This window comes from Cebus imitator, unplaced genomic scaffold (genome assembly GCF_001604975.1).
Source record: "Cebus imitator isolate Cc_AM_T3 unplaced genomic scaffold, Cebus_imitator-1.0 Scaffold484, whole genome shotgun sequence".
NCBI lineage: Eukaryota > Metazoa > Chordata > Mammalia > Primates > Cebidae > Cebus > Cebus imitator.
Genome location: NW_016107799.1, coordinates 498,001 through 511,802, shown reverse-complemented (window position 1 = coordinate 511,802; position 13,802 = coordinate 498,001). Strand labels below are relative to the sequence as shown.

Genomic DNA, 13,802 nt, shown 5'->3' with positions numbered 1-13,802 from the left:
GATGATGGCTTGCTCTGTCGCTAGGCTAGAGCATAGTGGTGCGGTCTCGGCTCACTGCAACCTCCGCCTCCTGGTTTGAGTGACTTGGTTCTGCTTTTTAGTGAAGTAGCAGCTGATGGTATTAGGATTTGAGAAGTTGTGAAATAGTCATCTAGGAGAGTAGAGATTGAATGAAATAAGTTATGTACAGCAAAAACTGACTTAACATGGTCATGATTTTTTAACTGACATCGTTAATCTTTGAGGAATTCATCATTCATTTCCCTACAGCCACTCATCTCCAGCTATGTTCAGCTGATCGATTAGATACAGAAATGAAGTAGGCAGAGAGTTAGATTTATTGATGATTGAGGTTTGGCTGGAAAACTAAGATACATTCAGAGAAGGGCAAATGAATTATTCTAATGATAGACCTAGGATTTTACATTTGGTGAGCAAAAAAGTGAGAAAATAAGAAATTAATAACAATGAAACTGTGTTGAGATCAGTGAATCTTGAATCCAGGGGAACTTGAATATTAAATGGGAAAATAGAAGGTGGGGGTGTGAGAGAGAGAAAGATGCTTGAAATTGAGATTTTTGAGGGATTGCTGTTTGGGGCCAAGATAGGGGTCTAAGACAGGGTTTCTTATTTCTGAAAAGATGGTTCATAGGTTCATATTGCTGAGTAAAGTTAAAGATCCTCTGGTCTAGAGTATGCCCTGGTAAATCAGTGGTTGAGATAGGGTCTGAACAAAATTATTGAACAAGGGGAAATCAAAGAAATGAGATATTGAATAATTAAAACATTCGTTACTGTGGATACTGAAATCACCAGAAATGATAATTGAACAGAAACTAGGACAGAAATAATATTGAATGAAATGATGAATAACATGTTAGGTTATGAGTGAGTGTGGTGGATGACTGGTTGAGGATAGTAGGTTAGTATAATCTGCTGTTCAAATTTCAAAGTACTGATTTTTAGGGATGAAAGGATATAAGTCTGAAATCATGGTAGAGGAAAAGGCCACACCACTACCACAAGAGATCTAGTAAGTAGCTTCAGAAAAATTAGATTTGTGATTTTAAGAATGATTTTTACCTTGGAGAAGTTAAGAGCTGGAGTCATTGTTTATCTCAGCGTGGTACCTGTGAAACTGTTCTATTAACATAAGGTAATTAAATAATTGTTGTTCCAGTTGTACTCTGCTGAATATTTATGGTTAGCTTACAGAAATTTGCAGTTTGTGAAAAAGAACAGAAACTTGCTTGTGTTGAATTTGGCTACTACTTAAATAGGCATTTTTAATACGCTTTAACACCTCCCTCCTCCATATATAATACTCTCTCAAGGCCTATGATTACATATTGCATATTGAGATTGCTTCTTTTTACTTTTTTATGGATATTAATGCCTTCCAAAGCACTGTTGTTGATATAAACTATAAGGTAAAAATATCTCAGGGTTTTGCCTTTGAATATAGAATCTAACCTTTCCACCATATTGAGTATTTATTTAGAGTACTCAAGTATTTTGCCACACTCTTTTTTCGTTTGTTTGTTTGAGACAGAGTCTTGCTCCATTGCGCAGGCTGGAGTGCAGTGGCATGATCTTGGCTCACTGCAACCTCTGTCTCCTGAGTTCAAGCAGTTCTCACATCTCAGCCTCCAGAGTAGCTGGGATTACAGGTGCCTGCCACCACGCCAGCTAATTTTTCTATTTTTAGTAGAGACGGTGTTTTACCGTGTTGGCCAGACTGGTCTCAAACTCCTGACCTCAAGCGATCCATGCGCCTCGGCCTCCCAAAGTGCTGAGATTACAGATGTGAACCCGTGCCTGGCATTGGCACACTCTTAAGTCATTTTCAACTCGTATTCGAGTCACCACGTAGGACATTGTGAGCCATTAGACTATTCTAAAACTTAGAAACACATATTAATCCTTAGAAATTAGAAATTTCTTCTCCCAGTTTTTCGTTTTCCATTTCTTGAACTATTTGTTGTTATAATCTGTGTTTACTATAATCTTTCCAAATTAAATACAAATTTTGTCTCTGTTCTACTTACTGATTTATCCAGTCATTCCCTCTTAATTTTCAATTATTCAGTCTATTAAAAGTAAAAGTAAAACCGTTTCTTTTCCAGAAAAAATAAGCCAAAACTAGCAATTGTTCAAGCAGGAGACTTTGTTGAGTTTGTGGAATGACAGTGAACCTCACTCAAATAGCAGTGTGTTATATAATGGCATGTATACAGAAAACAGCAAGTTGATCTGTAAGGCACTGCTGTAGTAAAGGAATGCAAGTTACAACCTCAGCTGAATGATAAAAGGTAATTTATATGAGAAGATTACAGGTCAGGAAATGATTTATTCCAAATGCAAATACTTGAATGCGTTGTTCAGTAGAGACAAAACATATTTCATAGACAATGTGAGATTTTAATTGGTGTTCTAAAGCTATGCTATTGGTATGAGGAAGTGTTGTGAGGAGGGCATTTTAGAGCAGATTTTAGTCTAGGGCAATTTTTTTGTCCATTACAAATTCTTGCATTTTCAATGCCCTGTAAATTATGAAGTTAATCACTCCAAATGTTGGGAACAGGAACTATTCCAAGCTCAGGTGAACTTAGGGAATTTCACCCTCTGATCCTTTGAATTTGTTTCATCCACCTTTGTGTAGTCTCTTAAAAGCACATAGGCTTGGTCAGTCTTTTTTTTTTTTTTTAAATAGACGGGCTCTGACTTTGTTGCCCAGGCTGCTCTTGAAGTCCTGGGCTTAAGTGATCCTTCCACCGTGGCCTCCCAGAGTGCTAAGGTTACTGGTGCAAACCACTGTGCCTGGCCCTGGTTGGTCAATCTTTATCTCATTGCTCCTCTGGAAATATTTTTCTATCAGTAGCTTATTCCTCTCTGTATTGTGTCTTGAGAACTCCAGAGTCTTAGCCTCCCTGGGCTTCTTTCTAGCCTTATCTTGACTTACAAAGGTTCCTGAGTCCCATGTGATTTCCCCCTTCTTTGCATGATAGTTTGTAAACACTCTTAGTTAGTACTGGTATGATCACAAAGCTTATGTAACATGTTTCCCATTTCCTAGTCCATTGCCCTTTGTTAACATGTTGCATCTTAAAAATTTTTGTTTCATTTGTTTTTCCAGGTTTTTTGTTGTTCCAGGCAGAAACATAAATGCCAACTCTGCTAATTCATCTCACTGAAAACAGAAATCTGCTTATTAAACTTTAGATTTTTGTTATTAAAATTTTAATTAAATGTATGTATTGGGTACCCAATAGATGTTAGCCCCAAAGCTGCAAAATACTGGCTTATGGAAGTGTTTTGATGGTTTATATGACAGTTTAAATTTTGTGACATGAAACATAAAAACTGGATTTTGGATTTCTCTTGAGAAGTTTTTACTGTAATAACATTTTGTTTGCATTTCAGCATTTAGCTGGAGCTGAAAAGATTCCTACTTTATTCAGAGCATACGCTCTCTAGATTGTTACCTCAATTTTCCCTTTTTTGGAACTCATTTAATTTACATTGGCTAGGTGCAATGGCTCACACCCATAATCCTAGCACTTTGGGAGAATGAGGTGGGAGGATTGCTTGAGGCTAGGAATTCAACACCAGCCTGGGCAACATATTGGGACCCCATCCGTACAAAAAAATAGTTAATTAGCTGAGTGTGGTGGTACATGCATGTAGTGTCAGCTACTTGAGAGACTGAGGTGGGAGGATCACTTGAGTGCCAGAGGTCGAGATTGCAGTGAGCCATGATCACACCCTTGCACTCCAGTCTGAGCATCAAAGTGAGACTCTGTCTCAAAATATAGAAAAGTAAAGAAAAGAAAGAGTATATTGTTTCTTGCCCAGTAGAGTTTGAGTTTGAGATTTGTCATTATTGATAAGATATGAATACTACCATCATGATTTGTGAATGACATAATTGAATTATTAGTTATTCCTGATGTTGAAGCTAAGCCATCGCTGCTATATCTCAAATTCCTGATATCTAAATGAATAAAACCCTTGTTTGAGATCCATGTATATAGGAAAACAGATTATTTTTATTGTGTTTATAACCTACGGTAGGTTGACAGTAAAGAGCTCAGGACAGTAAATGAAAGCATCATCTTTACTGAGATCTCCTGTGTGAAGAAAACATTCAATTAGTCTTAGAATTGTCTTGAAAGTTAGCTTAAGGTATGTTCATAGCATTGTGGTTGTCATCTTAGGTAAGCAGTCTATGAATTTCTGTTTTTAGGTGTAATCTCAAAGTTCTGTAAAATAAACATAATAATGTATGCTTTTTATGGCTGTTCTAGGTCTCTGTGTTTTTGTTATTATCAACTTGTATCTGATCTTTTCAAGTTTTTGTCTCATGCTGTTTTTTCCTCAATGCCAAATAACAGTGGTTTAACAAAATAGATAAGGTTTTCCTTCTACGTCTTGAAGTAGACATTCCAGAGTTGATGTGATCATTTAAGGATGCCAGGGCTGTTGAAGACAGGGCTGTTCTCTTGGTCTTTTCCTCATAGTTAAAATATAGCTGATGCTGTTGTTGTCTTCCTTAGTTCAGCTTCAGACAGGGGGGAGGAGAAGCAGAAAAGGGCAAGAAGGCTCATATTGTTATGCACACAGTGGGTGGGTTCAGTCATTTGTTGGGTGACAGTCCAGTGACCACAACCAAGCAGGATTTAACAGGGATTTTATTACTGGCACCAAGTAAGGAGGACATCAGGGGATGCTTCCAAAGGGAGTGCCTCCCCAAAGAAAAGTGAACACCTGGCTTTTATTGGGCTAGCTAGCTGAGTCATTGTATTAGAGGTAGAATAAAGGCAGTGCAGGCACAGTCATTTATCAGGCTTTTACATACATCAGATGTGTAGGAAATGGCGCATAAGCTCCTTCCTGGGCAGGGATCTTAATATGGTAGGGAGGATAGTTTGCAAAAAGTTCATCTCCAGTTTAGCCATCTCAGGACCCAACCACTGGACTGAGCTTCTTTCTGGAACTTCTTGAAACAAGAACTCAAGGTGCAATAGTTACAAGTGAGTACTTTTTCCTTTTCTTTTTTTGTTTTTTTTGAGACGGAGTCTGACTCTTTCACCAGGCTGGAGTGCAGTGTTTGCCTCCTGGGTTCAAGCGATTCTCTGGCCTCAGCCTCCTGAGTAGCTGGGACTACAGGCATGCACCACCATGCCCAGCTAATTTTTGTATTTTTATTCGAGACAGGGTTTCACCATTTTGGCCAGGATGGTCTCGATCTCTTGTCCTCCTGATCCTCTTGCCTCGGCCTCCCAAAGGCTGGAATTACAGGCATGTGCCACCACACTCAGCCACAAGTGAGTACATTTTCATGGTGCTTACCCAAAAACCTGGGGACCCTGGGTTACGATATCACCTTAGTTTACCCCTAGTCAGGGAGCTTTCTAAAACTCATCCCAGATCATCTCAAATATTATATCTTATTTAACAGAATTATGTTGTATTATCGTCTCTCTCTTCCAGAACCTTAAAAATTTTAGGATAGCCTGGCCAGGAGCGGTGGCTCATACATGTAATCCCGGCACTTTGGGAGGCTGAGGCAAGTGGATGACTTGAGGTCAGGAGTTCGAGACCAGCCTGGCCATCTTGATGAAACCCCGTATCCACTAAAAATACAAAAATTAGCCAGGTGTGGTGGTATGCGCCTGTAATCCCAAATACTCGAGGTGAAGGCAGGAGAATCGGTTGAACCCGGGAGACAGAGGTTGCTGTGAGCCAAGATCACGCCACTGCACTCCAGCCTGGGAGACAGAGTGAGACTCTTGTCTCAAAATTTTAAACAAAAAAAAAAAAAAAGATTTAGGATAGTCCATTATTGCCCGTAGCAAAATCAATGTCCTTTTGGTAAGAAAGCAGAGGTAGATGGATACTGTATTTAAGACTTGAAGTCCCTACCTCAGAAACCACTGTACTTTTGGAGCCTTCTGTTACTCCCATAGGTTGGCCTCCTCATTTTCCATAACTGTGCCCCTTCTGAAAGCATAAACTATACAATAAGTCATTCTTATATATTTTAGTACATTAATCTTATTTTTTCCCTTAGCTTTTATTCTCTAAAGTTCCTCAATAATTAAGTTGGTCTTTTTGAATGAGATGATTCTTGTCCCCTTCAAATGTTTTGAAGGCAGGAGAAGTGATTAATGTTTGTAAGTCAATATATGTTAAAATATTTTACTGTTCATACTCTGTCATTCCTTTCTTTCACAGGTCAGTAGATATGCTTGGTTATAAAGTCTATAATTCCTGAATTTGTTTGCTTTTCATCACCATCTGCACTGGTTTTATCGTTATCTGACTAATATAGGTGTTGAGCCATTGTCATGTTTTCTAAATCAAGGCATAACTATTCTTTTTTAAAATCAAGGCATAACATTTTTTTTTAATTAGTTTTACCAGGGTCAGTGGATCACATCTATACTCATAACACTTTGGGAGGCAAGTTGGGAGGATCACATGAACCCAGGATTTTACTTCACCAAATAAAACAAAACAAAACAAAACAAAACAAAAATTAGCCGGCTTGGCGTTACACACCTTGTAATCCCAGCTGCTCAGGAGGCTGAGGTGGGAGGATCTCATGAGCCTAGGAATTCCAGGATGCAGTGACTTGTGATCGTGTCACTGCTCTCCAGTGAGTGAGCTCTTGTCTTTAAGATAAATACATAAATTAGATAGTTTTATTGAGATATAATTTACATAACATAAAATTCAACCTTATAAAATTCATTGATTTGTAGTATACCACAGAGCTGTGCAACTATGACCACTATCAAATTTTAGAACATCCCTAAAAGAAACGCGCTATCCATTAGCAGTCATTTCTGTTCCTCTTCCTGCCACTTCCAGCTTCTTGAAACCACTCATCTACTCTCTGTCTCTATGGATATGTCTGTTGTAGACATTCCATATAAATGAAATCATATAATCTGTGCCCTTTTGCATCTAGCTTTCTTTCACTTAATATAATGTTCCCAAGATGTAATGTTGTTAGACAAATTCCTTACCAGATAATGTCTTTTCACTCCCTTGATTTTGATGAAGACCAATTTATTTTCTCTTTTGTTGCTTGTGCTTTTGGTGTCACATGTAAGAAACCATTGCCCAATTCAATGTAACAAAGATATTCTTATATGTTTTCCTCGAAGAGTTTCATAGTTTTAGGTCTTACATATTGGTCTCTGATTTGTTTTGAGTTAGTTTTGTATATGGTGTGAAGTAAGGTCCCAACTTTATTTTTTTGTATGTGAAAATCCAGTTGTCCTGGTACTATTGAAGAGACTCTTCTTTCCCCCATTGAGTTGTCTTGGAACCATACCAACTTTAAAAAAAAAAAGGTCTTTAGAAATTGTGCATGAGACTGGGCACGGTGACTCACACTTCTATTCCCAGCACTTTAGGAAGCCGAGGTGGGCAGATCACCTGAAGTTGGGAGTTCAAGATCAGCTTGACCAATGTAGAGAAACCCAATCTCTACCAAAAATACAAAATTAGCCAGATATGGTGACACATGCCTGTAATCCCAGCTACTCTGAAGGCTGAGGCAGGAGAATCTTTTGAACCCAGGAGGTGGAGGTTGTGGTGAGCCGAGATTGTGCCATTGCACTCCAGCCTGGGCAACAAGAGCAAAACTGTGTCTCAAAAACAAAAAACAAACAAACAACAAAAAATGCATGAATAAACATGATTTTTATTCTTAATATTGAATCTGGATATTCAGAAATGGGTTAGAATTTTTAGTCCTTAGATAAAAGCTTATTTTCCTGTTTACAGTGACTAGGATAGCAAGTAGCTTGCAGTAGGAACTCTGAATAGGCTTGTTGAATATAAATGGATGGTCTCTTGAGAGGAAATTGAGTGGGTGAATTTAAATGCTGTTAAAACATTCAGTTATAGATACTGAAATCATAAATATTCTTAATTTTAGAAATAGAGGGCTATAATAATTAAGAGGCATAGTGACGAAAGATTCTTCTTTTTGCTTTGGGTTTTTTTACTTTGATTGTGCTGAGTATTCACACTTGTCTGAGATGCCACTGTGCTGCTTTCTCAACTGGCAAATGTTTTTTTTGGATAAGAAAAACCTTGGCTCACAATGTTTTTCTTGAAGGCTGCTTTAAATTTTGCCTTGAATTTGAAAGCCTATGTAACATTGTATCAAAGCAACTCTTTTTATGCCTCTGTGTTGGTCATTAATGCTGATTGCCAAATAGTTTTTGTTGGCATCCTTCATGTTAGGGGCTGTGACTAATTCTGGCCAGTAAGTGAGTTGTGAGAAAAACCGATGCATGAAAGAAAATTGTACATCCTAATATTGCTTCAATATTTAAGTTCCAATATGAGATCTTCAAATCTGTCTTTTTCTTTTTTTTGGTCCTTGCGTCCTGAGGTAGTATTTTGAGGTGATTATTCCCCCTGAGTTAAGAAAGACCTGTCAGTAAGCAATGGACTGCCTGAAGAAGTAAATTTTATTTTAAGTCACAAAGATTTTCTGGTTCTTTGTATAGCTATATAACCTGGCTTGCCTTGACTAAGTATTTTTTTTCTTGTTAGATTGACGTTTAAATAAGAATATTAGAAGCATTTCAGAAGTACTTAGATAAATGTCAAGGATAAGGGAAAGATGAGATACATGATATTCAACAGTTAGCATTTTGAGTTTTAGCTTCTTGCCTTCCTTGTTTCCCCTGCTTTTTAAAATTGTTCTTAATTTTCTTGTATGTTTTGTTTCCATTGTCTAACTGGTGAGATAATCATAATCACTGATAACTTCAGCTGAAGAATGGTTTTGTTCCAGTACATGTTTCTGCTTACAGCCCTTGAAAAGTTTCTTACCTGTTGCAAAGCCCTGCTTCTGTGCATATTTAATTCCTTCTACATCAAGAAAGGAATTTTAAGGATCAGAACTATAGAAACATTCAGTTGGTTTCTTTGATCTGTTGAATACTGTTCCTACATTTCAAGGAGTAGTGGATGTTTTACAATGAATGGATCTTTTGTAATCTTTGTGAAATAATTTGTAAAATTGAGTTAATTGATCTTTTGTCAATAGTTAACTTTAGAGAAAAATGTTCTTTACACTACTGGCATTGTGTAATTATTGAAATCAGAGTTACAGTGAATATTCTTAGTAGTTAAGTATACATTTGCAAAGGAGAATTTAATTAAAAAAATAATTGACGTAGTGTCTTTACTGTGAAAAGTGTTTTCCTGTTTTTAAGGTGACTTGTTTTTTTAGTCTCCTCCTCTTGAGTTTCTTCATAAAATCTATGATGCTTGGTTAAGTAATTGATCACTGTCTTAATATATTTTAAAGACTTGTGTATAGCAAATGCTGTTGTAAGTCTGGCTGATATTACTTACATAATGATGATGTCTTAAAAGTTATTTTTAAATCTGTGTACTTTTTAAGGCAATAGTAGAAGCAAAGGAATATTAAAACATTTGATGGGTAGTTTTAACTATAGTATATTTTTAACTATGCTAAATCAGTAATGGAGGTGAAGCCAAGTACATTATAAATTTTCTATCTTTTTCTCTTTTGTAGAAAATATTATCTTACGTTAGATACAGTAAGACTTTTCTAAAACTAGTGGTGAAAAGGAAAACTTTAGACACCATTTTCATTTTTTTTCTAGTGAAATGAGATTTTTGTAAGGATAGTGAGTACCTTGTGGCTAAGATACATGTTGGGAATGACTTCATTGTCTTTTTATATCTAGTGCATAATAATAATATATCCTCTTAAGTTTAAGAATTTTTTTTTTAATAGAGGTTTGCTCTGTAGCCCAGGCTTGAGTGCAGTGGCATTCATGGCTCACTATAGCCTTGAACTCCTGGGTTCCAGGGATCCTGCTGTCAGCCTCCTAAGTAGTGAGGACTACAGGTGTGCACCACCACACCTGGCTGATTTTTAAATTTTTTGTAGAGAGAGAGAGTGTTGCTGTGTTGCCCAAGCTGGTCTCAAACCTCTGTCCTCAAGCATGTCTTCTGCCTTGGCCTCCCAAAGTTCTAGAATTACAATCTTGATTGAGACAGAGTTTTGCTTTTGTTGCCCAGGCTGGAGTGCAGTGGCACAGTCTTGTCTCACCACAACCTCTGCCTCCTGGGTTCAAGCAATTCTTCTGCCTCAGCCTCCCAAGTAGCTGGGATTACAGGCATGTGCCACCATGCCTGGCTAATTTTTTGTATTTTTAGTAGAGATGGGGTTTCTCCATGTTGGTCAGGCTGGTCTGAAACTCTCGACCTCAGGTGATCCACCTGCCTCAGCCTCCAAAGTGCTGGGATTTTTTACAGCGTGAGCTACCGTGCCCGGCCTAAGAAATTCTTAATGCATTGTGTCACATCCTTTTACATCTTACTGAAAAATAAAAAAATACAGAAGAACAGTGTAGAAAAATAATGGCTACAAAAATGTCTTAAAATTTGTTTTTAAACTTAACGTCTGTATATGTGTTTTTCCTAACTTATGTAGTAAACATTGACATTCACTAGGGCTGTGTCCTTGGCCTTTGGAAATCTCTAAATTCAGGAACACTCTCATAGAATGTATTTCAGTTGAGGAGGATGTATTTGCAGAATAATCAGTCATATGAAATGTTTAATTATTATTTCATCTTGGTTGTTTTTTGAAACAGGGTGTTGCTCTTTTGCCCAGTCTGGAGTGCAGTAGTACAATCTCGGTTCACTGCCACCTTCTCTTCCTAGGCCTAAGCAATCTCCCACCTCAACCTCCCAAGTAGCTGGGACTACAGTTGCGCACCACCATACCTGGCTAATTTTTGTATTTTTTGTAGGGATGGGGGTCTCACCACATTGCCCAGGCTGGTCTTGAACTCCTGGGGGTCCAGCGATCTGCCTGCCTCGGCCTCCCAAAGTCCTGGGATTACAGACATGAGCCACTGTGCCCATCCTTTTCAGTTTTGACTAAGATTTTATTTGTCATGTGATGTGCAGTTTGGATATGGTTTAGAGAATTCACGGGAGCGATTTCATCCCTCCTTATTTCTTAGTAGATTGTATAGAGACTTTTAATCTCCTAAGATCTAAACTATCACTGAATTTTATACTGTGTTTTAAAATTCACCTAAAAATTTTGGCTTTCTGGCCTCCCCTGAATGCCTGATTATATCAAAATTTAGTTTTAATTTTTTTTTTAATAATTTAAGGATATAGTATTAATAGTTTCATGTCAGTTTAAAAAAATATATTATTTGCAGTTGTTCAAAATTTTATTTGTATTTATACCTATGTTCTACTTCAAGGTTCCCATCTTTTCCACTTTTGATTTTTTGCCCAGAAAATGAGATGAATTTCTAAAATTAGAAATGGCAGTTAAGTATTTAGTGCCTGTGTTTTATAGTTCTGGGTGTTTATGCATAGTAGAATAGAAATTATGGAAAGATATTTTCAAGCTGGTTAGTCAGTGAGCAGCCACAGTTAAAAGCTGAAGGATTGAGTGTTTTAGCATGAGAAATAGTGGCAGAAGGATTTCTAACTTACTCTTTGATTGTGTTCAATTCTGAAAAAGTTTTCTTGATGTTCCATTGCAGATTTGAATGTGGTTTTATAATGCCCCAAATATATCATCACTTTTATTTTTTGAAGTAAAGAAAATTTGGGTGTCGAGAGTTTACTTTTGCTATATTGAGCAATTTATACTTTTTTCTTTAGAAATTGTAGTATCTTTTATCATGGTGTTCAGATCTGTATGATAGATCTAGGTTATTTAAAATAATGGGCTTTGGGCCAGGAATGGTGGCTCACACCTGTAATCCCAGCTACTTGGGAGTCTAAGGTAGGAGGATTGTTTGAGCCCAGGAGGTCAAGGCTGCAGTGAGCCACAGTCGCACCATTGCACTTTAGCACAGGCAACAGAATGAGAGCCTGTCTNAAAAAAAAAAAAAAAAAAAAAGAGAGAGAGAGAGAGAAAAGAAAGAATGGTTTTTACGTAACTTAAAGATGACATTGAGCAAACTACTTTAAAATGACACTGATCTTTTCATATAAACAATAGTTTATATGAAGAAGTGTCATTTTATCCTTCATTTCAAAAATACAGGCCATGTGTAGTAGCTCACACCTGTAATCCCAGCACTTCAGGAGGCCATGGCAGGAGTATTACTTGAGATCTGGAGTACAAGACCAGCCTGGGCAACATGAGACACTGTCCCTAAAAAAAAAAAAAAAAAAAAAGTTGGGCATGGTGGTATGTGCATGTAATCCCAGCTGCTGCTCAGGAGGCTGACGTGCAGGAGATTAGACCTTCAATCGCTTCAGTCCAGGAGGTTACAGTGAACTGTGATAATGTTGACAGTAAGACCTTGTCTCTAAAAATCAATTTTTTTAAACTTAAAAAATACATATAATCATATGTCTGGTAATGGTTTAATATCCAGAATATATGAAGAACTTCTGAAACTCAACAACTTTTAAAATGGGAAAAGGACTTTAATAGAAATTTCTACAAAGATATAAAAATGGCAATTAAACATAGGGCAAGATCCTCAGTATCTTTATGCACATGTAAATCAAAACCACTGTGAGCTTCAAACTTACTAGTGTGACTATAATTTTAAAAAATGTAAAACCTGGAAAATTATCAAGTGTTGGAGAGAATTAGAGACATTGGAACATTCATATATCGATGGTGGGAATGTAAAATGGTTTAGCCACAGTTGAAAACAGTTTGGCAATTCCTCGAAAAGCTAAACATGATTCCAGTTACCATATGACTCAGCAGTTCCATTTCTACATATTTATCCAAAAGAACTGAAAGCATGGACTCAAACAGATAATTTGTATGCCAGTAACTTTATTCAAAATAGACAAAAAGCGGAAATAACCCAAATGTCCAGCAACAGACGAACTGATAAAGTGACATAGATATATAATACAGTGGAATATTATTGGTGCCTAAAAAGGAGTGAAGTTCTGAGGCATGATACAATATGGATAATCCTTAAAAACACTGTACTATGTGAAGTAAGCCAGACACAAAAGGATAGATATATGATTTCACTTATATCTAGAATAGGCAAATTCATAGACAGTAAATTAGTGATTACCAGGGGATGAGGGAAGATGAGAATGAGGAGTTAATGCTTAATGGATGCAGAGTTCGTATTTGGGATGATGGGAAAATTTTGGGCCTGGTGATGCCTGTAATCCCAGCACTTTGGGAGGCTGAGGCGGGTGGATCACCTGAGGTCAGGAGTTTGAGAACAGCCTGGCCAATGTGGTGAAACCCTGTTTCTACTAAAAATACAAAAATTAGCGGCGCACGTTTGTAATCCCAGTTACTTGGGAGGCTGAGGCTGGAGAATTGCTTGAACCCAGGAGGCAGAGGTTGCAGTGAGCTGATACTGTGCCATTGCACCCCAGCCTAGAAGACAAGAGCAAAACTTCACCTCAAAAAAAAGTTTTAGAAACTGTGGTGATGGTTGCATAAGGGTGTGAAAGTAATTAGTGCCGTTAAATTATGTACTTAAAAATTGTTAAAATGACATTTTTTATTATACATCTTACCACAATTAAAAAAAAAAAGGACATGTGAATACCTTTTCACTAAGCTGCCCTCTAGTTAGTATAGAATGGCAAAGTCTATACCATCCGTTGACTATTTTCTGATTTTTTTTTTTTTTTTTTTTTTTAGGAGTTTCACTCATGTTACCCAGGCTAGAGTGCAATGGCGCGATCTCGGCTCACCGCAACCTCCGCCTCCCGGGTTCAGGCAATTCTCCTGCCTCAGCCTCCGGAGTAGCTGGGATTACAGG

At 37.4% G+C, this 13,802-nt stretch overlaps 1 protein-coding gene across 1 annotated transcript in view; it reads left to right on the top strand.

The window, feature by feature from the left end:
• The window catches only part of JMJD1C (jumonji domain containing 1C), a 287,926-nt gene that overhangs the window by 23,783 nt on the left and 250,341 nt on the right, over positions 1-13,802 (top strand). The gene's annotated exons all lie outside the window — the stretch shown is intronic.